Source organism: Danio rerio, chromosome 7 (assembly GCF_052040795.2).
Source record: "Danio rerio strain M-AB ecotype USA chromosome 7, GRCz13ab, whole genome shotgun sequence".
NCBI classification, from domain to species: Eukaryota; Metazoa; Chordata; class Actinopteri; order Cypriniformes; family Danionidae; genus Danio; species Danio rerio.
The window spans coordinates 74,756,496-74,782,869 of record NC_141027.1 but is presented as its reverse complement, the minus strand read 5'-3'; the positions used below and the strand labels follow the sequence as shown (position 1 = coordinate 74,782,869).

The window sequence follows — 26,374 nt, the reverse complement described above, 5'->3', positions numbered from 1 at the left end:
ATTCAACACTTCTCGCAGAACTGTGTGTGAAAAGAAGCATGTGTTTAGAGTCAGACACAGTGCAGTGTATGTTTTGCATGTGTATTTATTCCTGTTCAGAGTATTTGCGCGAGACAGAATGCGTGTGTTCGTGCTTTTCTGTTTGTCTGGGAAGCACACGAGAGAGAAAAAATAAAGTGAGACGCAGAGAGCAAGAATATTTTATCGAGGCTTGTACCGGCCCAGCCGTCTGATGTACAAAGAGCCCAGAGGAAGGAGGTTCACAGCTGTTTGTAGACCGTACGAACGGGAAAGGTCAACGTCGTAATGCAGCACGTTTCTCCAGCCCTTTTTTCATTTCACCGCAGAAAAAAAGGAAAAAGAAACGCCACTTCGGCTGCCTTCAGTAGCACTGGTGCATTTAAATTACTGTTCTTGCCTGGAGAAGAATGGTTCAAGCATAACCCCATTGTATTCTTTGATAAACTCTGTAAAATGCACAGTATAAGCTGGGGGAAGCAGCATGGTTTAAGGGCACAATTGCCGTGCAAATTTACCATGGAAAGTTCCGGCACCCTTCCTCAGCCGAAGAGAGAGAGAGGGATGGAGGGAGAAGGTCTGACTGTTATCTGTAGATGCATGGCAGAGCAGGGAAGATTGTCTTTGTGTTTGTCATCTCGCTATGGGGGCTCAGCTGTAAATGAACAATGGCGCTCTAATCCCAGCTCTGATGCCAGATTAATATTCAGGCCCACCAAAATATTAATTCCAGCCGAGAGCAGCGCATGCAAAAAAAAAATAATGTCAAAACACTCTAACAAATAAAGACAACAACAAATCGAGCACACACAAAGAACGCTCTCCAGCTTTTTTTTTATTCGCACACGTACATCTCGCCGTCGAATTTTGCAGTTAATCTTTATAATAATTTCGCTTTCAGACTTATTTGCGGTGTGCTATGTTGTTTTTCGCAGATTGTCTTCACTTAGCCAGGGGTTTTATTCTGGGATTTGAATATTTACTATTTGAAATAATGGAGGTTGTAAAAATAAACCCCGCTTCATGCTCTGTAATCCACAAGACTGGGAAATTGCCTCCCAACTTCAAAGACAGTCCTGGAGTTGTCGACCGTTAATATGATTTGATGCGAAACTGTTGCAGCCGCAAGAAGGGTCCGTTATTTCATTTCCAATGTCCCAATGTTTCCACCATGCTGAAAACACAATCATGAAATCATAGAAAGTGAATTTAGATCGTGACGTAAACAAATTTGACAAGTTTTGGTTGAATAAAGGCAACACAGTGGCTTAATGGTTAGCTCTGTGCGGAGTTTGTATGTTCTCCCCTTGTTTGCGTGGGTTTCCTCTGGGTGCTCCATACATGCGCTATAGGTGAATTGAATAAACTAAATTGGCCATAGTGTTTCCCAGTACTGATTTGCAGCCGGAGGAGCATCCGCTGTGTACAACATATGCTGCATAAGTTGGTGGCTCATTCTGCTGTGGCGACCCCTGATGAATAACAAGACTAAGCCGATAGAAAATGATGAATGAATGGATGAATGAATGAATGAATGAATGAATGAATGAATGAATGAATGAATGAATGAATGAATAGATGGATGGATGGATGGATGGATGGATGGATGGATGGATGGATGGATGGATGGATTTGGTTGGTTTGGATTGGATTGGATATTGATGGATGGATAGATGGATGGATGGATGGATGGATGGATGGATGGATGGATGGATGGATGGATGGATGGATGGATGGATTTGTTTGGTTTGGATTGGATATTGATGGATGGATAGATGGATGGATGGATGGATGGATGGATGGATGGATGGATGGATGGATGGATGGATGAATGGATGGATGGATGGATTTGTTTGGTTTGGATTGGATATTGATGGATGGATGGATGGATGGATGGATGGATGGATGGATGGATGGATTTGTTTTGTTTGGATTGGATTGGATATTGATGGATGGATGGATGGATGGATGGATGGATTTGTTTGGTTTGGATTGGATTGGATTGGATATTGATGGATGGATGGATGGATGGATTTGTTTGGTTTGGATTGGATATTGATGGATAGATGGATGGATGAGTGGATGGATGGATGGATGGATGGATGGATGGATGGATGGATGGATGGATGGATGGATGGATGGATGGATGGATGAGTGGATGGATGGATGGATGGAAAAATGAAAGATGAAAATTTTTAGATGAAATCCTGGAGCTCTCTCACCCTCCATACACTGTAAAAAGTGTAGGGTTCTACACAGTTTCTTCATGTTGTCCCAACACCAGCTGATTACGTTAACCCAATAGCTTTTACAAATTTAAGTGAACTGAACACAAAACACTTCCCTATAAAATAAGAATTGTGTTGATTCCAATCATTTTAAATGAGTAGCTTAGTAGCAGCAATTGTGTAGCATCAAATCCAAAAATAATTATTGATAATATATATATTTTTTGCGTGTAGACAGCAACGACCATGAGACGTTCAAAGTACAGAAAAGCAATATATTACCAGAACATTCCATGTGACTTTAGAGTTTCAACTGTAATCACATGAAGCTCCAAGGTGTTCACTAGTGTCATATATATATATGTTTTTTTTTTATGATTACTGCATGAAGCTTCGTATGATTACAGTTGGAGCACTACATTCACATGGAATGTTTGACAATGTTTTTGGTTATTTTTCTTCACTTTGAACGTCTAGGAACCATTGCTGTCTATGGAGTATGAGAGAGCTCTTGATTTGATCTAAAATAGTGCAGTCACACCAGACACGGATGAAGCGTCAAGTGCAAAATATTTATTAAATTCAGTTCAAATCAATTCCAGTTTTCAGAGTTGAAGTTCAGTTTAGTTCAGTTCAGTGGGGTTTAATTTTTGCTGCTGAAATTTCAAACCCCGAAAAGCAAATTTATCAATGCGCAGCTCCAGATGTCCCAAACAAGCAAGCCAGTGGCGACAGCAGCGAGGAACAAACTTCACCAATTGACGAAAGTGAAGGAAAAAAACCTAGAGAGAGACAAGGCTCAGTTGGGCACTACCATTTCTCCTGATTTACATATTAAGTCAGTAAAAAGACACGAATATACATCCTGCGGCTTGATTCGGGAGAATGAGGCGGCGCAATTTGAGCGTTTTGCATGTTTGATGCTTAAAAATCTGAACTTCATGCCGTATTAACCAATCAGGAGCTTGCTCTAGTATGGGAATGATCATGATGTATCACCTGTTGTTGGTGTCCCGAAGGGAAATCCCACTGCTGACACCGGACAACAGCTCATCAAACTGGGCTTCGCTCAGTCTATAGCACCACTAAATACTTCCATTATCCAGTTTCTGGAGAAGTTGATAAACTCACCGAGTTGAGTGCACCTCTGATCCAGTGGACTCAGACACAGCGCTGAACGAATCTACGCTGTTTTTCAGCCTTCCTAAATCACATAAAGCACAGCTACTCTCTCAGTAATATTCATGTTAGCCATTCAGCAACGGAACTAGAGTCACCGAGCAGACAGAAGCCCTGCCATGGCATGTATCCATGTCTATTGTGAAATAAATTTTGTGTACAAATAATGCAAGTTTCAGATTGTTCACGGGTCTATGCACGAATAGAGTGATGGATTCGCGCATGCTGCGTTTGGTGTGCACGACCTATAAGGGTTTTTAATTAATAACAGAATTTACTTTTTTTGAGTGAACTAACCCAAAATGATGACAGAAATTGAAATAGAACAGTTCCTTGAGGTGCAAATATACACTGTAAATGTAATTTCTTGTGCCATGCATTTTTAAGTTGAATCAAATTTACTTTTTTTAGCCATTTCAACTTACATCAAACTGACTAAAAATGTTAAGTTAAACTTTGTAAAACTAAAAAAAATGTTGTTGAAACCTGATTAACGTATTAAAATATAGTAAAGCAACATACAAATATTTGCTTTCTTGACATTTTGTCATTCAGTTTTTAACTTTAAATGTAATTTAAATGTAATTTAATGTAAATGTAAAAGACTTTGCTCAGTCAGACCCCCTTTTTGATCAGTAAAATTAATTAAATCAGATTTTGGGTTAAATAATTTGGTTAAAAAAAAAACTATGATTATGTTTATGTAGTTTTTTCAATGGGAAGTTATAGGCTGTTGAGGGAGAGAAGTGATTATTTGGGTTAGTATTAGTATCAACATGGAAGGATAATTATAAAATGAATGTTGTAATTGATATTCCATGTACAAAACCTAATAAAATAAGTTTGAAATAAAAAAAATACCAGACATCCTCATGAAAGTGTGTCGAAGGATTGCTCTCAATCGTACCATGGAGGTGGCAGGTCCAGGGCTTCTCAGTTTCGAGAAAGTTGGCAGCGAGGTGATTTTTATGAGTTGAGATGTGTCAGAGGGGGTCTTGAAGGTTTTTCCTATAGTGTCTTGACATGTGGAAACGGACACAGGCCCGGAGAAGGTGACAGGTGAAGAGCTTTAGTCACCGTCATGGCTTGATGAACAATGATGAATTGCCTCTTTCTGCTTTGGCATGGGTAGCATGAGGGTCTGGAGCGGGCCAATGAAGCAGAGCTGAGTGATGGAGGAGAACGAAGCGATGGGATGGCTTTCGGCACGGGTTGTCTGGGTTGCATGGCTCGAGGTGTTAATGAAGTGTTTGAGGTCCTCTCCGGCTTTACTATAGGTGCGATTCTTTGTCAGTTAAAGCTTGTTCAGCACACACACACACACACACATATGAGCCTCTCTCAGTCACTAATCCAACAGCAGGGGATGGGTTGTGCTCCGGCCGACAGTGAGATCTTCTGCACAGTGATAAGGTCTAATGTGATCTGGGCTAGTTAGATTAATCTCTCACACATGGCACTAAATATGAAGGGTCAGCTTATTTTAATCCTCAAATCTCCCCCGCACAGACACACGGACCACTGTCCCACAAAACTTCACCAATAATCTCGCTCTTAATTCCTTATCTTAAGCCGTTATCTGTCTTTCAAACCAACCAAGGAGTGTTTTCAAATGTGTTTTTGATGGGCTTCATGGTACACCAACATTCATTTATTTATTTATTTATTTATTTATTTATTTATTTATTTATTTATTTATTTATTTATTTATTTATTTATTTATTTATTTATTTATTTATTTATTTACTTATTTACTTATTAAAATGTTTATGGAAAATATTCCACCATCTACCATTTTAATGAAACCTAATGTAGCCAAGAGCTTAGTAGTTAAAACTGTTTTTATTTCATAATACAGATTTTACATTTATTTCATTAAATAACGGGCCATCATGAAATTATAATTACATATACTAAACTAAATGAAAGTGCTTAGTACGTTGTAGTACTTCATTAGTACAAGCCTTTTGTTATATATAGGTATATAGGCTCTATCAAATCACAAATTTACGTTATTTTATACATATACAGTACAACAGCAAATTAAACAGTCATTGAAATCTTATATTCTCATTCATTCATTCATTTTCATTTCCGTGACCTTGTCGCAAGGGCTGCAGTCTTAGGAGAGAACTCCAGACTCTTCCCGAGGCGTTCCCAGGCCAGCCGAGAGACATAGTGCTTTCAGTTTGTCCTGGGTCTTCCCCGAGGCCCTAGGTAGGCATCCCTTCCCTAGGTGGGCATACAGGAGGCATCTGAAACAGATGCCCGAGCCACCTCAGCCTACTTCTCTTGATGTGGAGGAGCAGCAGCTCTACTCCAAATTCCTCCTGCCGGTTGACAGAGCTCCTCACCCTATAGGCTGATTTATGCTTCTGTGTCAAGCGCACACGTATGCTACGGCGCAGCCCACGCGTTGACAAATAGCCCTACCCCGTGGCGGTCGGCGTCACTGACGTGCACTTCTCAAAAAATGTAACTACACGTCGCAACGACGCGTAGCACAAGCTCTGTGATTGGTCTCCTTTGTAGGGGTGGGATTAGGTGCCACGCCTCCTTTTTAAAATCGTACATTTTCGTACGACCAAATTCGCACGAATTAGCCACTAAACTGACAAACCGTAAAATACTTACCTTTCCTTGTTAGATAACGCTGGGATATAGCTAAATATATTTACATTTTAGGTTAATAAAATGTCAGTAAAAGCTCTAAATATGTATGGTGGTTTGGGATTTGAAACTATACATCCCACCACACAACACTTTTTTATTTTATTCATATTTTATGTTATTGATATTGCCATATTTGTCTGTCAAGAAGCTATCCTGTGAACATAGTCTCCAGTGTGCATTGATGTTTTCTCTCCCCTGAAATAGAGCATCACATGGTCCTGACAGGATCTCCTCGCTCATATCTCTTTAAACCGTTGTTGATATCCAGCCACTGACATGTGACATGTCCTTTAAGGGGAAAATCATGAGGGATGTGTCCAAATGTAATTGTCCCATTTTCTTTCTAGGACTTATTTTGGGGCCATTTGGCTCTTTGTTCCTCTGATTGATTTGTTCCATAGCCGATTTAAATTCACACACAACACAGATAAGAAAGTGGCCGTATTTTGAGGGAAGTCAAGACAAATTGAGGTCAGTATTTCATTTTGAGTTCCTGTTAGATTCACATATACACTCAAAAAATAATTTTGTTGAAGCTTGTTCAAACTACTTATTTAAAATGAGATGAAACAATACAAATGTTGAGATTTCATTGGGACAATTTAATTGTTTTATGTTCAATCCATTTAAATTGGTAAAAAAAATCATACGTTAACTTGCCAACACAAATTGATAGTGCAGTGGTCCCTCGCTTTAACGCGGTTCACTTTTCGCCAACATAGACTTATTCTGAAAACATAGCCCTATATATGGTTCTGGAGATCGCAAATTATGTAGCCAGAAATACTATTGGTTGGGTTAAGGGATGGAGGAGGGTGGGTTAGTTGATCGGTTCAGTCGATTCAGTCAGTCAAACATTCAGTCAAAAGCAGCCTCTAGTGGATTTACTCGAGAACAGGGTGCGAAAGGCGCTCACGAGAGATATTTGAGATCTCAGAAAGCGTACACAGCGGCCTTTGGTGGATTCGGGAAAACAAAAACTGCAAAAAAATCGCACCTCCGGGATTGTATTTGGCGCTATCCAAAAATGTATATAGGGATACGTTTTCAGATTAAGCCTGGGTTGCTTTTCAAGGCCTCGCAATTTTGCAGATTTTTTTGTGCAATTTGCTTTTTTTCAATGCATTTTTCATTTAATATAATTTTTTTATAGTTGATAATTCCATATTTGTTTGTAAAGAAGCTATCCTGCGAACATAGTGTCCAGCGTGCCTTGATGTTTTCTCTCAAAGAGAGCACCACATGGTCCTGACAGGATCTCCTCGCTCATATCTCTTTAAACCGTTGTTGATGTCCAGCCACTGTCATGTGACATAAATTTGACTTGCTTTTTTTTACAACACATTGTCTTCTGCGTACTGATTGGCTGTAGACCATTATTAATCAATTTCCTCCGTGCTGTGTCTCCTCAACAATTTAGATTGCATTCAGCTTGCATAATTTACTATAATCTTTGATCGCAGTGTAGTACTATATGTTTGCAAGTTTTCTCCCCACAATGTCGACGAAATGTTCTGCACCCAAAAGGGAGAAGAAGATGCTAACCCATGGCCAAAAAGTTCTGGAAGCGCTAAAGGAAGGTAGAAGTTATGCGGATGTAGGACGCCATTACAGAATAAATAAATGAAAATCAAATGGTTGTGATCTTTGGTTTCATTCTATAGTACTGGACTTATTTTTCTACAAAGGTTTGACTTTGAGAGTGTCTGTCTAAGAAAAGTGTCTAAAGTGTGTAGAGAGAGGTTTTACAGCCTTAAGACATCCATAATAATTGTAAAAAAAAATAAAAACAAAGCTGACTACTTCGTGGATTTCGCCTACTGTGGGTTATTTTTTAGAACGTAACTCCCACAAAAAAACGAGAGACCACTGTACACTGTAAAATTGTGTACAAATTAAAAAATCCTGGGTTCCACAGATTTGATTTGTGTTGGGACAACATGAAGGAATTAAGTTAACTTAATAGTTTTGAAAAATGTACGTTGATTGAACATAAAACAATTAAGTTGTCCCAAAAAAGCCTCAATAATTGTGTTTGATCAGCTCAATTTAAATAAGTAGTTTGAACAAAGAGCAAATATATATTTTTTTAAGTGTGTACCACTGAGACTGCCATCTAAAACTAGTGCATTGTGTTCTGCATCCTGATTGGCTGTAGACCATTGTTAATCAGCCTCCTCGGTGCCGTGTCTCCTAAACAATTCAGATTGCATTCAGCCTGCCAAATTTACATAAATCTTCGATCGCTAGCGGTGTGACTCTGAAGTGCTTTAATATATGTTTTCTCCCCACAATATCGATAAAACGTTCTGCACCCAAAATGCAGTGGAAGATGCTAACCGTCGGACAAAAAGTTCTGGTCACACTAAAGAAAGGTACAAGTTACGTGGCTGTAGGGCGCAATTACGGAATAAATGTTATGTTGGGACAGCATGAAGGAATTAGGTTTAACTTAATAGTTTTTAAAAATTTAAGTTGATTGAACATAAAGCAATTAAGTTGTCCCAAAAAAGTCTCAATAATTGTGTTTGTTCAACTCAATTTAAATAAGCAGTTTAACCAAAGAGCAAACATTACTCCCATCTAAAACGGGTTAATGCTTTAAAAAAAACACATGCACAAAAATAAAACTGTTAATTTGTTATTTGGAAAAGCAGTTTTCCTGTCAGTGTGTCGTTTGTAGACACATGCGAGAGTATTTATTCAGACACCCAGATTGTATTAGGATGTTATTGTTTACTTCGTTACTCCGAACAAAAAGTAACCCCCACAAACACACACTTTCTGCAATGGTACAGTTTTCTGCCAAAAACCCAACCAACGCGCATCAATTTGAACAAAGATCGCCCTATTCCGTAGCCTTAATTAGAAGAAAATTGTAAACAGACGCACGCCTTTCTTAAGGGATTATCCATACTTTATGACAGAGCGTTTGAAGTCTGGAAGCTTTCTGAATCAGCATTGCTCAAGTGGGTCTCTTATAGGACATTGTTGTCTTCAATTATTTCCCCGTTATATATACGTGTCTGTATAAAGCCAGGATATCATCTATTATTTAGAGGTGCAATCGTTTCTGTTTATCAGGTCTTTTTTTAAAAAAGGGGGTTATCTGCATGCATCACTTTTTTGATTAAACGGAACAAAGCGTAATAAAGCAAGAATGGCTGCTCGTCTCTCCTGCTCCGCAGATTCCCGACCTTTATTGTCATTTAATGCGAGAGGCGCAGAGTGAGGAAGAGATCTGAAGAGCAGCTGGCACTGAGCTGCGCGAACACACAGGGAAAACGGGGTTTTACACAAGTTCTGTTACACAAAAACACACACATTTGTGCTGAAAGTTTACTACTGTGAGCTGTGGTCTACGCTGGAGCTGACAGATGCTTAGTATTGCAAACAGTTTAAGCTTATGAGAGCCTCTAACGCTGATTTGTCGGGTGCTGATTACTGTTGGGTCCTTTTAGCTGAAGTGGTTTTTAAGAGGCATGGGTTTTGCTTGAATTTAATTGGACACTGGCTGTACTGAAGTTAACGGTACAATAGACAATAATGAAACTTTCATTATTAATTACTAAAGTCATTTTAAACTATTGTCACTTTTTTCCCTTAATTTTTACAGAAATAAAATAAAAGGTGTTTTTTTCAGTACTGTACTAGCCACTCTTTTCCAACCTGTTGATGTCAATTGAAATTTAGACTTTCAATTCACATCAAGGAACACTTTAATTTTAATTTAATTTAATTTAATTTAATTTAATTTAATTTAATTTAATTTAATTTAATTTAATTTAATTTAATTTAATTTAATTTAATTTAGGGTGAGGCAGTGGCGCAGAGGGTAGTGCTGTTGCCTCACAGCAAGAAGGTCGCTGGGTCGCTAGTTCGAACCTTGGCTCAGTTGGCGTTTCTGTGTGGAGTTTGCATGTTCTCCCTGCCTTCATGTGGGTTTCCTCTGGGTGCTCCGGTTTCCCCCACAGTCCAAAGACATGCGATACAGGTGAATTGGGTAGGCTAAATTGTCCGTAGCGTATGAGTGTGTGTGAATGTGTGTGTGGATGTTTCCCAGAGATGGGTTGCGGCTGGAAGGGCATCCGCTGCGTAAAAACTTGCTGGATAAGTTGGTGGTTCATTCTGCTGTGGCGACCCTGGATTAATAAAGGGACTAAGCCGACAAGAAAATGAGTGAATAAATTAAATTAAATTAAATAAAATTTAATTTAATTTAATTTAATTTAATTTAATTTAATTTAATTTAATTTAATTTAATTTAATTTAATTTAATTTAATTTAATTTAATTTAATTTAATTTTTAAAAAATTAGTTTGTTTATTAATTTCGTTAGTTTCGAATTTTAGCTACTTGTACATTAGGGTAGTTTTCAAAAAAACAGCTAGCATCTCGGAAGTGTTATTGCAGAGCAATGCAAACAGCACGCAGAAGTACAAATGCACGACTACGGGCAAGGCAGGTGCCGTGGGTCACGGTGATCACTCGACACAGAACTATAGGTTTAGTTTAGCCTTTAGTCCTTTATTTATCAGGGGTCGCCACAGGGGAACACAGTAGATGCCCTTTCAGCCGCAACCCGGGTACTGGGAAACAACCATAAACACTCATTCTCACACACTTATACACCACGGTCAATGTAGTTTATTCAATTCACCAATAGTGCATATGTTTGGACTATGGGGGAAACTGGAGCACCCATAGGAAACCCACGTCACATGGGAAGAACATGCAAATTCCACACAGAACACCCACTGACCCAGCTGAGGCTCGAACCAGCAACCTTCTTGCTGTGAGGTGAACGTGCTACCCACTGCGCCACCGTGCTTATGTTACAGCTCTCCTAGAGTTAAACTGTTGAATTTTAACATTTTGGAATCCATTCAGCCAATCTCAGGGTCTGTCAAAAACACCTTTACCTTAGCTTAGCATAAATCATTGAATCGGATTAGACCAATCTTGGTAAAAAAAAAAAAAAAAAAAAAAGTTGTGATAATTTTAAAGCAACAGGCTGTAAAAAAAAAAAAAGAAAAAAAAAGTTGACTAAACTTAAAATATTAAGGCAACAAACTTCAGATATTTTTACACATCCTTAATTTTCAACCCAGCTTCTTGGCTTGATTTAAGTTAAGTAAACTCAGAAATGTCCTGAGGTTTGTTGCCTTAAAACCTAAAGTGGAGTCAGCTTTTCTTTTTTTTTTACAGTGTAGTAGAGTATAGTCTGTTTTTCAGACTTCCTTTATAAGTTAGATTAGCTAATTGCATTTAAAAGATTTACCTTTTATTTTCAGTACAACACAAAGTCATACACGTTTGGAACTCTTTTTTTTTTTTCGATAGTCTACAGAACAAACCATCGTTATACAATGATTTGCCTAATTACCCTAACTTGCCTAATTAACCTAGTTAAGCCTTTAAATCTCACTGTAAGCTGAATACTAGTGTCTTAAAAAATATCTAGTCAAATATTGTGTACTGTCATCATGGCAAAGATTTAAAAAATCAGTTATTAGAACTTAAAGGGCACCTATTTTACCCCTTTTTAAGATATAAGATAAGTATTTTATGTCTCAGAATTTGTTTGTAATGTTTCAGCTCATCAGATTATTTATTATACCTTTTTCAATCTGGGAAAAATGAGCTGCTGTGCCTTTAATGCAAATGAGTTGCTTCTCCCCGCCCACTGTTCCCACATGCCGAGCCAGAGATGCATGTAGCCTTCATGTAGATAAACAGCACAGTGACAGACAAGAATAAAGCAGATCTCCCTTATTACATCAACAACTTAACCAACTGTTATTTAATATATTTATTGTGGGGTTAATTCAAGCCTTTCCGCAATGATGAGTCACAAACAATATTGTTATAAAGTTTGCATGTGCACACACACACACACACCTATGTTTAGCTTTGCACTGTTTTTGCATAGCAAATGTGACAAGATACAGGGTAATATCCACAGCTGTATGATTATCCGTTATGTTAATGTACAAAATAAACCTGATTTAAGTCCACAATCCAGGATCGAAGCGTCTTTCTTTTATAATTGTACTGATATTTGGCTGTGGTGGTGAATTACGTAAGGATTTTACTGTATTTATTACAAATACATGATTATTGATGGCTGATGATGACAGAGAGTTGAACGAATCTTTTAATCCCAGTTGCTTTGCACTCATCCTGTCTCTAAAAAATATTGTTTAGACAAAACAAAAAAAATTAACGCAACAGTTTGCATTAATATATTCAAGTTACGACAACATCTGACAAAATGAGGTTCAGACAACAAACTTTATTATGTTAGCCAAATCTTTTCCTCTTCAATCAGAGGCATTTTTACTTAGCATAAACTCCATTTTTTTAAGTTGAGAAAAAATAAGCTGTTTCAAATAGTTTTTTTAATTAAAATTGAAAACAAATCCAGTGTTTTGTGCGTAATTGCATGTTTTTAAGTTTAGAACCTCAAATAAATTAAGTAGCTGTAATTGTTTAATTTTTTTTTTTTTTAGCAAATTTACTGTTCATTCTTGTATGAAATACATTTAACAACAGCATTTTTGTTTTTCAGTATTTTTTTTTTATAAAACAGGTTTTTATTGTTTTACCAAACAAAAACATGTAGTGTTTCATATTATCAGTATAAAAAACAGCAAAAAACATCAGTGGAAAAATACAAAACAACTCCATTAGTGTGGAAAAATTGAGTTATCAACCCAATTTCTTTGGGTTGCTACAAGTTAAATATTGTTTAAAAGTAATTGACATTTTTGTTTACTTTTAAATTAGCCGAATTTTTAAATAGATGTAATTTTCAATATTTTCCTGTTTTGAAAACTTAATAAAATTATTCTGGCATTTAAAAGTTTTAATCTAATCCGCATTTTAGAATTTTTAAGTTACAATAATGTATAAACTATGTCGTGGTAACAGACCTCTTGAGTTATTTTTTAGAGTGTGGATATGGTTATTCACTATAATTATACTACAATAATTCAATAATTCTGACTTCAACTGTACATCGCCACACTATTGACATTTTATAATCCACCATTTCTTCTACGAATTGTGATGGAAATTCAACACATTAACTTAAACTGTTTTATTGTAAACAAGTAACTTTACTGTTGCCGTTTTATCTAGTCACAGTAGTGCTTAACTGTCCTTTGGAGACTCTGCTATTGGTGATTAGCGTGGCCTTGACATAAACGGCTGGATCAATACGTGATGCAGTTGGCCAAGGTCATTGCCCCCTGCTGTATATGACCTGGCTGGGACCGGTCAACCCTTGGCTGATAAATTCAGGGTGCCTGACCTTTGCTGACCCGGGCAGTGCATGTCAGACTGACCACAGAGACTTGGGACTGCGGTGGCCGGTCATCGGGTTGCTTCTGTAATGAAGTGTTCAGTATTGCCTTCCTGTCAGTCAGTAATTAAAGGAAGAGATATGAAGCCTTGGATAGGTGTTGAATGGACAAGCGGGCCGTTGGCTACAGAATAGCAATGAACAGGCTGTGGGGCAGTAAAGTGACATGTAAACTACTCTGATATGGACTGCTAATGGCTGCCTGGAAGATGGATTGGATGGGCTTGCTGAGAGCGCTGTACACAAACATGCACGGATCTTTAAATCAACATGATGCTGGAGATTTTCTGGGAAAGTATATTTAGAAATTTACATGATGTGGGAAAGTTTTTGTTTACTTAAAATGCATGATAATCAATCAATCGATCAACCAATAAATACATTAAATGATAGTTTTTAAATTGATTCAAACATTTTTGGGATTTTTTTTATTGGTTTATTAAAATGCATGACAATAAATGCATTTGCAAAAAGGCTGGTTTTTAAGTAGATTTAAATTTTAGATTGAAAATTGCATTGTTTTATTAAAATGCATGGCACTCTATAAATAAATAAATAAATAAATAAATAAATAAACAATGTAAATAAATACTGGTTTCTACGTAGATTTTAATTTTATATTGAATTTTATATCATTTTAAAAAGCACAACAATAAGTAAATAATTAAAATTCCTATAAAAATCCCCAATTTTCCTTGAAAATTGTATTGTTTTACTAAAATGCACAACACTCGATAAATGAATAAATATGTATGTAAAATGCTAGTTTTTAAGTACATTTTTATTTTATTTTGTAAATTGTATTGTTTTATTTAAATGTATGACAATAAATAAGTAAAAATGTCAATATTTTTGTATATTTAAATTTTATATTAAAAGCAGGAAAATAAATAAATTAATTAATTAATAAAAAAAATCTAGTTTTTAAGTAGATTTTACTTTATATTGGAGATTTTATTGATTTGTTAAAACGCATAAAACTTGATTAATAAATAAAAAATTGCATAACATGCTAGTTTTTCAGTAAATTTTAATTTTGATTTGTTAAAATGCATGAAAATACATAAATAAGTAAATAAATACATAACTAACTAACTAACTAAATAATTAAATATTGCAACTTTTAAGTATATAAAATTTTATATTGGAAATTATTTTATTGTTCTAAAAAAATAAATAAAATAAATAAATAAATAAATGCTAATTTCAAAGTAGATTTTATTTTATATTTAATCAATTATTGTTTTAGTAAAACCTATAACAATAAATAAATGAATAAATAAATAAAAATGCAACAACTTAAGTAGATTTTAATTTTATATTGTAAATTATTGTAATGTTGTAAGAAAATAAATAAATAAATAAATAAATAAATAAATAAATAAATAAATAAATAAATAAATAAATACTAGTTTCAAAGTAAGTTTTGTTTTTATATAGGTTTTTATTGTTTTAATAAAAAAACAGGACAATAAAAAATAATAAGTAAATAAATAAATAAATAAATAAATAAATAAATAAATAAATAAATAAATAAATATAAATAAAATATAAATAAATAAATAAAAATGCTAGTGTTTAGGTAGATTTAAATTTTAAATTAAAATTGATCAAATTGGATCTATCAATGAAGTGTAATGTTCAATTTTATCTTATTAAATGTTGGTCCTGAGTTTTACTTTCATTTTTTTTTTTTTTTTTTTTGTTCATTCAGATTAGACCTGGTTATGCAGTGCACACCCATGTAGGGCTTTCCCTGAGCAGGTGAGGGGGATCCTGGGAATCCCGTTTACCCATTCATCATGCAGCCATCTGCCACCACCTGAGCCCGTGCAAATTCCTCCGTCCACTAACTATTTAGTTGTCAGTGATTTGGTTAAGTGGAATTGACTTTTATCTTTACTGTGCTTTGGGGCTGCCACTGGCGATACACATTCCCCCATCCCTCAGCCGCCTGTCTGCACTCAGCCCCTGTGTCACATCTAGCACATTGCTATTGGCAGCCAAGGAGCGGCTGATCAATAGCCCAGGTCAGTGATGGCCCGCGGCCCTGCTGCGCTGCAGGCTGGGGTATTGATCCAGATCCGCTCCGTCCCGCTGCTCTGCCCGGCGTAAGGCCACAGTCTGCCCAGTGGAGAAGGTGCGAATGGGAAGGTTTGGCCTGGGAGAGGACAGCATAGGTGCTATTCAGAATGCATTTGTTTCTATTGGAACTCCATTGGAAGCATCGTGGAGAGCTTTAGTGTTGGTGTTTAGTGTATTGCAGTCCAATTTCTAAATTTTAGGCTACATTAGTGCAATTTCATTTTAAGAGTGTTTTAAATGTCCTGTTTTCTACTAACTTTCCTTCATTGTCATAGACCTCTTTCAGCACAGTTTTGTCTCAATCTATCTGTTAATTATTATTTTTTTAATTATTTATTTTGAGCTGGATTAATATAACCCTTACTAAACCTTCAACATGTATTAGATAAAAAGATAAATACAATAAAAGTTTAATGAAATAAAAAGGTTTATGAGGCATGCTCTGGTGTTCCTCATAGACCAAAGACATGCACTATAGCTGAATTGAGTAAAATAAGTTGGCCATAGTTTATGTGAGAGTGTATGAGTGTTTCCCAGTACTGGGTTGCAGCTGAAAGGGCATATATATGCTGGAAAATTTATGCTGGATGAGTTGGCTGTTCATTCCGCTGTGGCGACCCCAGATGAAAAAAGGGAGTAAGCCGAAGAAAAATTTATGAATTGCTCAAATGGTGTAGAATTTATAGAATATATATTCTATAATATAATTACTGAGGAGAATATATGGCCCAATAAAAGACAATAATCAATGTAGGATACGTCACAACAATGAGCTTGCAGCCTTGTATATGGAAATTGATATAGTTAAAAATATCAGAATTGCAAGGCTAAAGGCTGATTTATACTTCTGCGTCAAATGGCGGCGTATGCTACGGCGCTGACGCATAGCCCTTCGCCGTGGCCGTTGGCGTCGCTGACGTTCACCTCTCAAAAAATGTAACTACACGTCGCAACGACGCGTAGCGCAAGCTCTGTGATTGGTCGGCTTGGTAGCGCTGACGAGTCTGGGCGGGACCGAGAGCCGCGTGAATGGTGCGAGCCTGATGGAACGATTGTTTACAAGTGTGGAGTCCCGTGAAGGAGCTCCGGATGGAAAGTTTTGTTTTGTGTTTACCTCATAGTTAAAGTTGTTGCACGTCCGCCGGTTCCTGCCTCAAAATGAGCGAGTTTGAGCCACTTGTACATCCCGGAAGTGTTCAGAAAAAGCAAAACATCAGCGAAGAAACTCGACACAGAGACACATTTACACCTCACTGCCAACTAGCGTTTCGGAAGCGTTAGAAAGGAACGCGGAAGAAGTATAAATGCACAGCCACGCACGTTGCATGTGCCGTGGGTTACGCCGGTTACTTGACGCAGAAGTATAAACCAGGGTAAGGTGGGCAGGACACGTCATACGTATGGATGAAAATGCCATTCCAAAAAAATCTTCAGCACTGACCCGGTAAGCAAAAGAAAAGTGGGAAGGCCTAAACCAAGATGGCGAGACTGCATTAGCAATGACGCCAATGTTTTAGGAATGAGGAATTGGGGAGCATTTGCCCCGGACAGAGAACATTGGTGGATATTACTTAAGGCAGCCAGGATCCAGTAATGGAATGTCGCGCTAAGGATGATGATGATGAGTACAGAAGACATGTCCGAAAGTAATTATGGATAGTCCCACCTCCCAATCTGTTCGTTAAACTGTGTCTTTTGCGTTCTCTTTTTTTTTCTGGTCGAAGAACCATAACAAAGCTAATGCATTTATTCTTCATTCATTTACATTTCTGTGTGGAGTTTGTATGTTCTTCCCGTGTTTGCGTGAGTTTCCTTCAGGTGCTCCGGTTTCCCCCACAATCCAAAGACATGCACTATAGGAGAATTGAACTAACTAAATTGGCCGTTGTGATGAATAACTTATTGCAATAAGATGCAATAAGAACATGCAAACTCCTCACAGAAATGCCAACTGACTCAGCCAGGACTCGAACTAGTGATCTTCTTGCTGCGAGGCAACGGTGCTAAACACTGAGCCATCGTGTCGGCCACTTCACAGTCATTCTCTATTAAAACCTAAAGTGTTATTTTAAACACAAAGCCTGCCTGTTTACATTTACAGCCATTAAAATGATTTTGATATTGATAAGCAATGCAGCATTAGAGCAGCATCAAGAGGATCAAGCATCGAAGTTGGACAGTTTGACCATTACTAATGAATATTTGTGAGGTTACGACTTTGGTGCAAGTACAGACTTGCAAGCGACGCTGAAAAAGTTGAGACCTCCGCATCCATTCATCATTTATTTCAGAGCCCCCCACCCCACCTCCTCCTCCGTCCCCTCACCAGCGTGCCTGCTTGTTTTTGTTGCAGTTTTAAGTGCCTCTCCCTGGAGCTCCTCATCAACAACTTAATAAGAGCTCTTGGGAACAATTAAACAGCATCTTTAACCCTGCTCTATCCACAGAGGTAAAAATAATCATAAAAATGTTGCCAAATAGAAGAGACTCCAGGGGGAGCGTTCAGAAATCACAGTCTGTCTCCGTCTCTGTCCTTTATTCCCTCAACTGAAGCCCAAGCAGCACAGGCGAGAGCTGTCAGAGCCGTAGCCTATGATAGACACATTTACTCGGCTTTCTATCCCAGCCCCATGTGGCGTTCCCTTTTTCTTTTTTGCTTTTCCCTCCTCCTTTTTTTTTTCTCTCTTTCAATGTTGGAACTGACATGTGAATAAATATGTACTGTCTAAGTGGCTTTGTTGTTGTGTACGAGAGATCTTCCGCAGAGTGCACAATTATGCATGTTATTACAGGAATATGTCTTGTTCTGGTTATGGGGGAAATTAAGTTTCTCCGGAAATTTCGTTTTATTTTTTTCTTCTTCTTCTTCTCTCTCTCTCTTTCCTTTTGTTTTTTTGCTGAAAGAGTAATGCCACAAGAGGAAAAATTACTCAAAGAAATGCATTTATTGCTTAATGCAATCTGGAAAATCGTACGGTTTTGTCCTGCAGCAGTCGTAAAAATAATTATATATTAATTTTCTGTTCTCTAAAACAGCTTATTACCGAACTCAAAGGACTTGATAGAAGCCATATTGTTCAGTGTCCTCCCCTCCTGAAAGAGATTTAGCCGGCTCTTTCTCAGGGGGAATGAGCACGCAAAGCGAAAAATCTGCACTCACTTATGGAGCATAACTAACAATGGCCTCACCTCCTTTCAGCTCTGCTTTAGAAAAAGGCAAAGTGTGTGTTTGAGAATCTATTAAATGTGTTTCTTGTTTTTTTTATCCTTTGTTCTACACTGTAAAAAAATCTGTAAAAAAAAATGGTCAAAAGACTGGCAGCAGGGCTTCCAGAGATATTCCGTTAAATTACAGAAAATACCAGCCTGATCTCACGAGAAAACGTATTTTACCTTTTGTCAGTTTAGTGGCTAATTCATTCGAATTCAGATTTTAAAAAGGAGGCGTGGCACCCAACCCAACCCCACCCCTAAACCCAACGGTCGTTGAGTGATGAGTAAATCGTACTATATTGTACAAATTAAATCGTACGAATTGATACGAATTAGCCACTAAATCAAAAAGTTTTTAAAAAGTTTGCCGTGAAAAAGCGTTGAAAATAATAATAGTAATAATGATAATAATATTAATAATAATAATAATAAAAATATTAATAATAATAATAATAATAATAAATTTCACAGAATAACAAAAAATTAAAAATACAGAACATGCCTTACGGTCAAAAGTGATTACTCTACAGTTTATTCAGGCCCTACTAGTTTTTCCCGATCCTGCGATCGCTGAATCCAACGCAAAATCGCACAGTTCTGTCATACCAAAATTTACGATTTTTAAAAAGTAGGCGTGGCACCCAACCCCACCCCTAAACCCAACCATCATTGGGTGATGAGCAAATCGTACTAAACTGTACGAATCAGATCGTACGAATTGATACGAATAAGCCACTAAATTAAAAAATTACGAATTGTCGTGAAAAAGTGTTGAAAATAATAATAATAAATTTCACAGAATTACAAGAAAAAAACTGTAAAAATACAAAACATACTTTACGGTCAAAATTCATTAAACTACAGTTTATTCAGACCCTCTAGTTTTACACGATCCCGCGTTTGCTGAATCCAACGCAGAATCATACAGCTCAGTCATACGAAAATGTACGATTTTAAAAAGGAGGCATGGCACTCAACCCAACCCCGCCCCTAAACCCAACCATCATTGGATGATGAGCAAATCGTACTAAATTTTACAAATTAGATAGTTTACAGTTCATTATGTGCAGCCTACAAACAATGGGTTAATATTTGACATTATGACCTCACGTTAATCTTCTTATGATTACTATCTTCACTAAAAACTAATTGACTGAATTTTTGTTTCCCTATTTTAAGGTGAATCATCTGTAAAAATTAAAGTAACATTAAGTGTTACTCTGTGAAAATACAGAACTTTTCTTTTAAAAAACAGAAAAATAGCGTAATACCAAAATACAAGCAATTATGTGAATAATTTTTTTATTGCAGAACATCTATAAAACAACAGGTATTTCACTGTATAATGAAAAAACTGGAAACTTCTGTAGAAAAATACAGAGAATTACCTGTAAAATAATGTCTGTTGTTTACAGTGCACTGTATGAAAGAACTTTCTGCTAATAGCTTGTTTATTTCTCATCCCTAGGTGGCGCTATCACTGAAGGCTTTTCCGCTGGCTGTGGATGCTTCATACCAAAAATTCATAACCGGGTCTTTTAGCTTTGAAACAAGCAACCTGGAAATACAGGACTACATCATCCAAAGCCCTTGCCGAGGGATGCACTAACAGTGCCCAGGCACTGGATCTGAAAGCTTTACATTCCTCTTTACTTACCAACAAACCAAAAAAAAAAAAAAGACAAACGATAGCTTTAGCACTAGTGATAGATTACGGCCATCCGCCTGCCGCTGCACCAAACCTGCTGTGACCGCAAGGGTTGTGACCTTTCTGGCGCTCGCTTCAAACGGACACTTGAAAAGAAAGACGCAGTCAGAGAGGGCTTCCGAGCGGTGGCGACTGAAACCAAAAAACCTATCAGGTAAGGCTGTGAAGTCACTTCTCTTCCTGCTGGCAACACCCCCAATGCTCCTCGGGGGCTTTTGAAGCCCTGTTGGCCCCCTGTGTCCACGCCCACATAGGCTGCTTCTCCTACATGCTGGGCCTACAGACGAGCCCACTGTACTGTAGATAAAGGCGTCCCAGGTTTGAAGACTCAATCATCTGTCTGCTGCTGCTGGAGGATTAGAGGGAATGTGTGCGGATTGAATTTGTTTGGCTCGGAGATGCTTAGGTGCAGGGAAACCCTGGAAAGAAATACGAGGAGATTGATGGATTGATTGGTAGAAAAGAAAGAGATATGCATCAACAGCATCAGATGCATGTTTTCATTTACATAATGCAGGCTCGGTTGTGGACTGTAAATAAAGGGATAGATCACACTGTAAAAGTATATGTTAAATAACAGTTTCCGGATGTGAATTGCATTATGAGAGCTTGATCTCTGCTTTGTCGACTTTTGATGTTAAAAAATCAAATCTACACTTTAACAAAGTGACTTTTGTTGACATTTTAGAAGTTTGAAATAATATAATATTGAGGAATAAGTCTGTAAAATAACAGAAAATGTAGATTACAAGGTTTTTGTACGGTAATATGCAATGATATCCCAGACAATATATCACTTTTATCGATAAAAATGTTATCAAAAGTCACTTTTTTGAACTTTTCGAGGTTAAAAGCTGTTTGGAACAAAGATTAAGGCCCCATAATGCAATTCAAAAGCATATAAATTGGGGAAAATAATAAAAACATGAATGACAAAATACAGAAAACTGCTAATTTACAGATATTTTTGTTAAAGTGCTCCAAAAGTAGTTATTTTGAACAATGCTGGTTGATACACATTGACTTCCATAGCAGGAAATAAATTACTTTTTTACATTTTTCAAAATATCTTCTTTTGTGTTCATTAGAAGAAAGAAACCTTATGAGGGAGAGTAATTGATGAGGTCATTTTTCGTTCATTTTGGAGGTGAACTATCTCTTTAAATTAATCTCAGTTGATAGCATTTATAATGTTCATTTTGACTCATATACTTTCTTTTCTGTAAAAAAAAATTAAAAATAGGCTTTTATTTGCCTTTATTCATCACATACAGTACAAACGGACGCAGCTATTGGAAGTTTTTGGCACAAGACTTCCAGCCTTATTCACTTCCATTGATTTTCAGGCATTAAAAACAGCTAGTTATGCTGCTTGATATTGCAAACTGAGATTTTCTTTTTATATTATTCTATATGTATATTAATTTATGTACAGTCATGAACACACTTGTTTGAAGTGAAGCAGTTTGACCGTTTTCTGCCATATTTTTCTTAGTAAATTCACCCATAGACAAATGAATCAGAAGTTTTAAAACAATCGCTTTGCAGAATAAGGTCAATAGTGTAAAAAATTTAATTCAAAATTGTGAAATTTAAAACACTCTGTGCTGTATACACAGAAAACAAACAAGATATTTAGTGCACAAAGCATAGTTTTTTACAAGCTAATCTCTAAAACCCTTAAATGACACAGAAGAATGTAACATTTCCAATATTATGCCACTAATAACCGGGGTTTTATGAAGTTCCACTTTTTTGCTTTTAAAATCTTTCAAAAAATTGGCCTCACTTTCATTCAAAATGCCTCAATTTAACCTCTTTTTTTTTAAGAAAACGATGGGCAAGTCGAAATGAGTTTTTGTGGTAATCAACACAATGCCCCGAATGCTGTCGATTGAGCTTTACTTGTAATATCCCTGAATATTTTTAATGCACTCCCAAAGCAGTCAATTCATTTATTTGTCAATAATCAGAGATGTGTTCTGCTCAAACATCTCACATTGACTCTGACATCGGCAGGTATAATTAATTTACATTGTAAGCATTTCACCTTTATTGTACACTGTAAAAACATAAATGGTGTAATATATGGTAAAATACCTGCAGCTGCAGTTACCAGAAGTTTACCGTAAGGAAAAAAGTTACAATGTGGAACGCTTTACAGAATACTTTGATAATCTGTACATTTTACAGTTGAAAACTGCTGTTTGTTTAGTCGTTTCAGTTGGATAAAACAGATGAATTGTAAACATGTTTACAGCAATTCTCTTTAAAAGTTGAAGTTGTAAGTGTAAATTAATTTACAGTAAACTACTACAGTAAACTACTGTAATAGTGTGTTTGAGAAGTAAGGGAACTTTTCATTTATTTGAACAAAAGTTGAAGTTGTAAGTGTAAATTAATTTACAGTAAACTACTACAGTAAACTACTGTAATAGTGTGTTTGAGAAGTAAGGGAACTTTTCATTTATTTGAACAAAAGTTGAAGTTGTAAGTGTAAATTAATTTACAGTAAACTACTACAGTAAACTACTGTAATAGTGTGTTTGAGAAGTGAGGGAACTTTTCATTTATTTGAACAAAAATTCATATTTACACTGTAAGCTGTAGTTTTTACATATTAAGAGGGTAAAATTTAAAGTTATGTACTGTTTCTTAAAATACGGTGATTTAATGTAGGTAAAACAGTAATATACTACTTTGTCTCTTTAATTAGTTTTTTTATTATTGTAGTTTTCACTGAGATTTTTTTAGTCTAAACTTCAATTGACTTGTTGAGTTTTGTCAGTTGTGACTAGCGATGGGAATAACGCCGCTATTAATAAACAGTGTTAATAATGGCGATACTTTTTTCAGTAACGAGTAATTATTTAAATTACTGTTTTCCCCCTTTACAACGCCATTACCGTTACTGACCATAAAATGTGCATTTTTATGCGAGCAGTGACTTTCTCAGCCAGCCACAAGTCTCCAACTGGGGGGTATGTGTGTGTTCAGGGCTGGGGCGGGACACATAAGACATAACCAACCAATGATGATGAGTGTAACTGAGAACGTGACGATTGGCTCAGATAGAGTACATTTCCATCGTTTGCCAATCTTAGGCAGAGTAGAGCGGGTGTTCACACACAAGCACACGCACAGTCAGTCACACACACCAACGACCAGGAGTTAGAACGATGGCCAATCCAACAAGTTCAAAGTGTTTACAAACTGGAAATATAAGCACTTCTTTTGCTTCGTTGAGGTGAAAGACAAAGATGTTTGTTATATCGTGCAACTTATTCCCTGGAAAAAAAAGAGTCTCTCTTCATCTCTCTACCTCACGTCATCACAGAATCAGTGCCTATGCAGGTGACCTGAGCCCTTCTACCAAAGGAGAAGGCGAAGCCACGACGTCAAAGCAAATAAAACTTATTTTTTTCCTCTGCAAATTTTACTCAGACAGAATTAAACACAATAATATCCAATATCTGTAAGTTCTAAACCATTTTATTGTGCAAATATAGCAATGATAATATTTATAATGTGTTGAAGTTGATTGTTGTCTCTGACGTTGCCTCAAAACAATATTAAAATAGTGTAGATTAGTGTGCAATGTTTTATATTTAATACGATTTTTTTTAAAGTAATGCAGTAGCTTTCCATGGTAATTAGTTACTTTTTTAATTATGTAACTCAGTTACTAAATGTGAGAAGTAACTAGTAACTAATTACTATTTTAAAGGAACATGCCCAACACTTGTTGGGACCCCTAAAATGACTGCAAATTTGATGATTATTACTTTTAAATGTTACCACACCGAGTACATTTTAGGTTAATTATATAAACACTTTACAGTGTGGTTAGAAAACAGTCACACGCTGCTGCTGCTGCTGCCCCAGTGCCGAGCATATTCATCTGTAAATGTTAAGCTGTGATATTTTTGTTTTGCTAGCACGACAAACATACATGCTCTTTAGCTGTTCAAAATGACGGTGTTCGCTGCTCTCGGCGCAACCCTGAACGAAAGTAAATAGTGTTTACAGAATTAAGCATTTAAAAAAGAAAACAGACGGCCAAGGAAGTAGCACGCGAGACGCTCTGGGAATCAGCCAGGTTCTGAGACGAGAGCAAGGCCTTTGTTTGAAAAGTTCAAAGTAATTTTGCCAAATTTAGGTCATTTCACATTAGTACTCAACGGGGAGCTGTCATTTGTGCGCAAAGAGAAAGCAAATAAATAAATAACCGAACAGATGAAGCACTAAAGCTTTTCATGCATCTTAGTCATGTATTATTATTCTTTTTTTTTTTTTTGATTAAGACAAAAAATAAGACTCTTCAAAGCATCAAGGAAAAAATACATCTCTGTTAAACTAATTAGAGACCCCAAAATGGGTTTTTCTGATGGGCTATATCAAAGGTATAGGTTACTAGAAGTCAGGCACGCTCACAACAGGACTAATGAAAGTTGCTGCAAGTAGAAATATGGATTACTTTTAATTTTAAATACTCAGTAAGACATACACATAATACATACATATTATTTACAGGGTGTCCACTGGGTCTTAAAAAGTCTTCAATTTCAAAAACTAAATCTTAGGCCTTAAAAAGTCTTACATTTGCTGAAATATTGACGTGTAGGTCTTAAATCATTTTAAACAGCTCTTAATTTCCCTTTGTTTTTGTAAAGATACTGATACATTTACATTTTACATTTACATTTAGTCATTTAGCAGACGCTTTTATCCAAAGCGACTTACAAATGAGGACAAGGAAGCAATTTACACAACTAAGAGCAACAATGAATAAGTACTAAAGGCAAGTTTCAGGTCTGTAAAATCTAAGAAGGGAAGTGTTAGTAGGGTTTTTTTTTTTTTTTTTTTTTTTTTTTGTACAGTTAGTGTGATATTCAAATAGGCAATTGCAGATTAAGAAGTGAAGTGGAGACTAAATAGTTGAGTTTTTAGTCGTTTCTTGAAAATAGCGAGTGACTCTGCTGTTCTGATGCAGTTAGGGAGTTCATTCCACCAACTGGGCAGATTGAGCGTGAGCGTTCGCGAAAGTGATTTTTTCCCTCTTTGGGATGGAACCACGAGGCACCCAACAATACATCTCAATCAACCTTTTAGCTAAACTTTATTGTTTTAACTAATATTATAACCGTCTGTTGTTCAAGCTTTTAGTTTATTAGAGTTTTATAAAATATTAGGTTGAGAAACGTTTATAAAAGACTAGGGTCGGCTTGATTTGACGCATTATTTAAAGCACAGTATGTGGCTAAGAAATAAGTAATAATTAGAATTTGTTTCTTGATGAGGCATGTCTGCTGGGGCATTTAAAAAAGTGTGTTTAGCCCTATATAAATCTAAAAATTGAATTCTTGACGGTCTTTAAAAGGTCTTAAAATGTTTTAATTTGCAAAAACCCTGTATTAATGTGCAAGAAACCAAATGTTTTAAAAATGTATAATGTAAATCCTGCTTAACAAAGTCATCCAAGCTAATAAAACTCTAAAAATGACAAGAAAAAATAGCATTTTCAATTATATGTGACTAAGAACTAAGGCTTTTATCACGTTCCACTTTTATGCTTTAAAAATCTTTCCAAAATTGGCCTCATTTCCATTCAAAATGCCTCAATTTAACCTCTTTTACTACTTTTTTTTTTTTTTAAAGAAAAGGACAGGCTAGTCAAAATTACTTTTTGTGGTAATTAACAAAAACAGCAGTTTAAAATAATAAGCAAATGATAATAAAAACATCACTGTTAAAGTAATTAGCAACATCAAAATGGGTTCTTCTGGCAGGCTATGTCAAAGGTGTGGGTTACATCAGGTCAGACACACTCACAACGGGACTAATGTAAGTCATTGCAAGTAGAAATATGAAATCTCTGAAATTTTAAATACTTAGTAAGACTAA

General features: G+C 36.3%; 1 protein-coding gene across 1 annotated transcript in view; it reads left to right on the top strand.

The window, feature by feature from the left end:
* LOC147843282 (uncharacterized) overlaps positions 1–20,624 on the top strand; it is a 513,583-nt gene extending 492,959 nt beyond the window's left edge. Inside the window, exon 6 of the mRNA XM_087262268.1 lies at positions 20,231–20,624. The gene's annotated coding sequence lies outside the window, so the exon portion shown is untranslated. The remainder of the gene's footprint in view (positions 1–20,230) is intronic.
* The last annotated feature ends 5,750 nt before the right edge of the window (positions 20,625–26,374 follow it).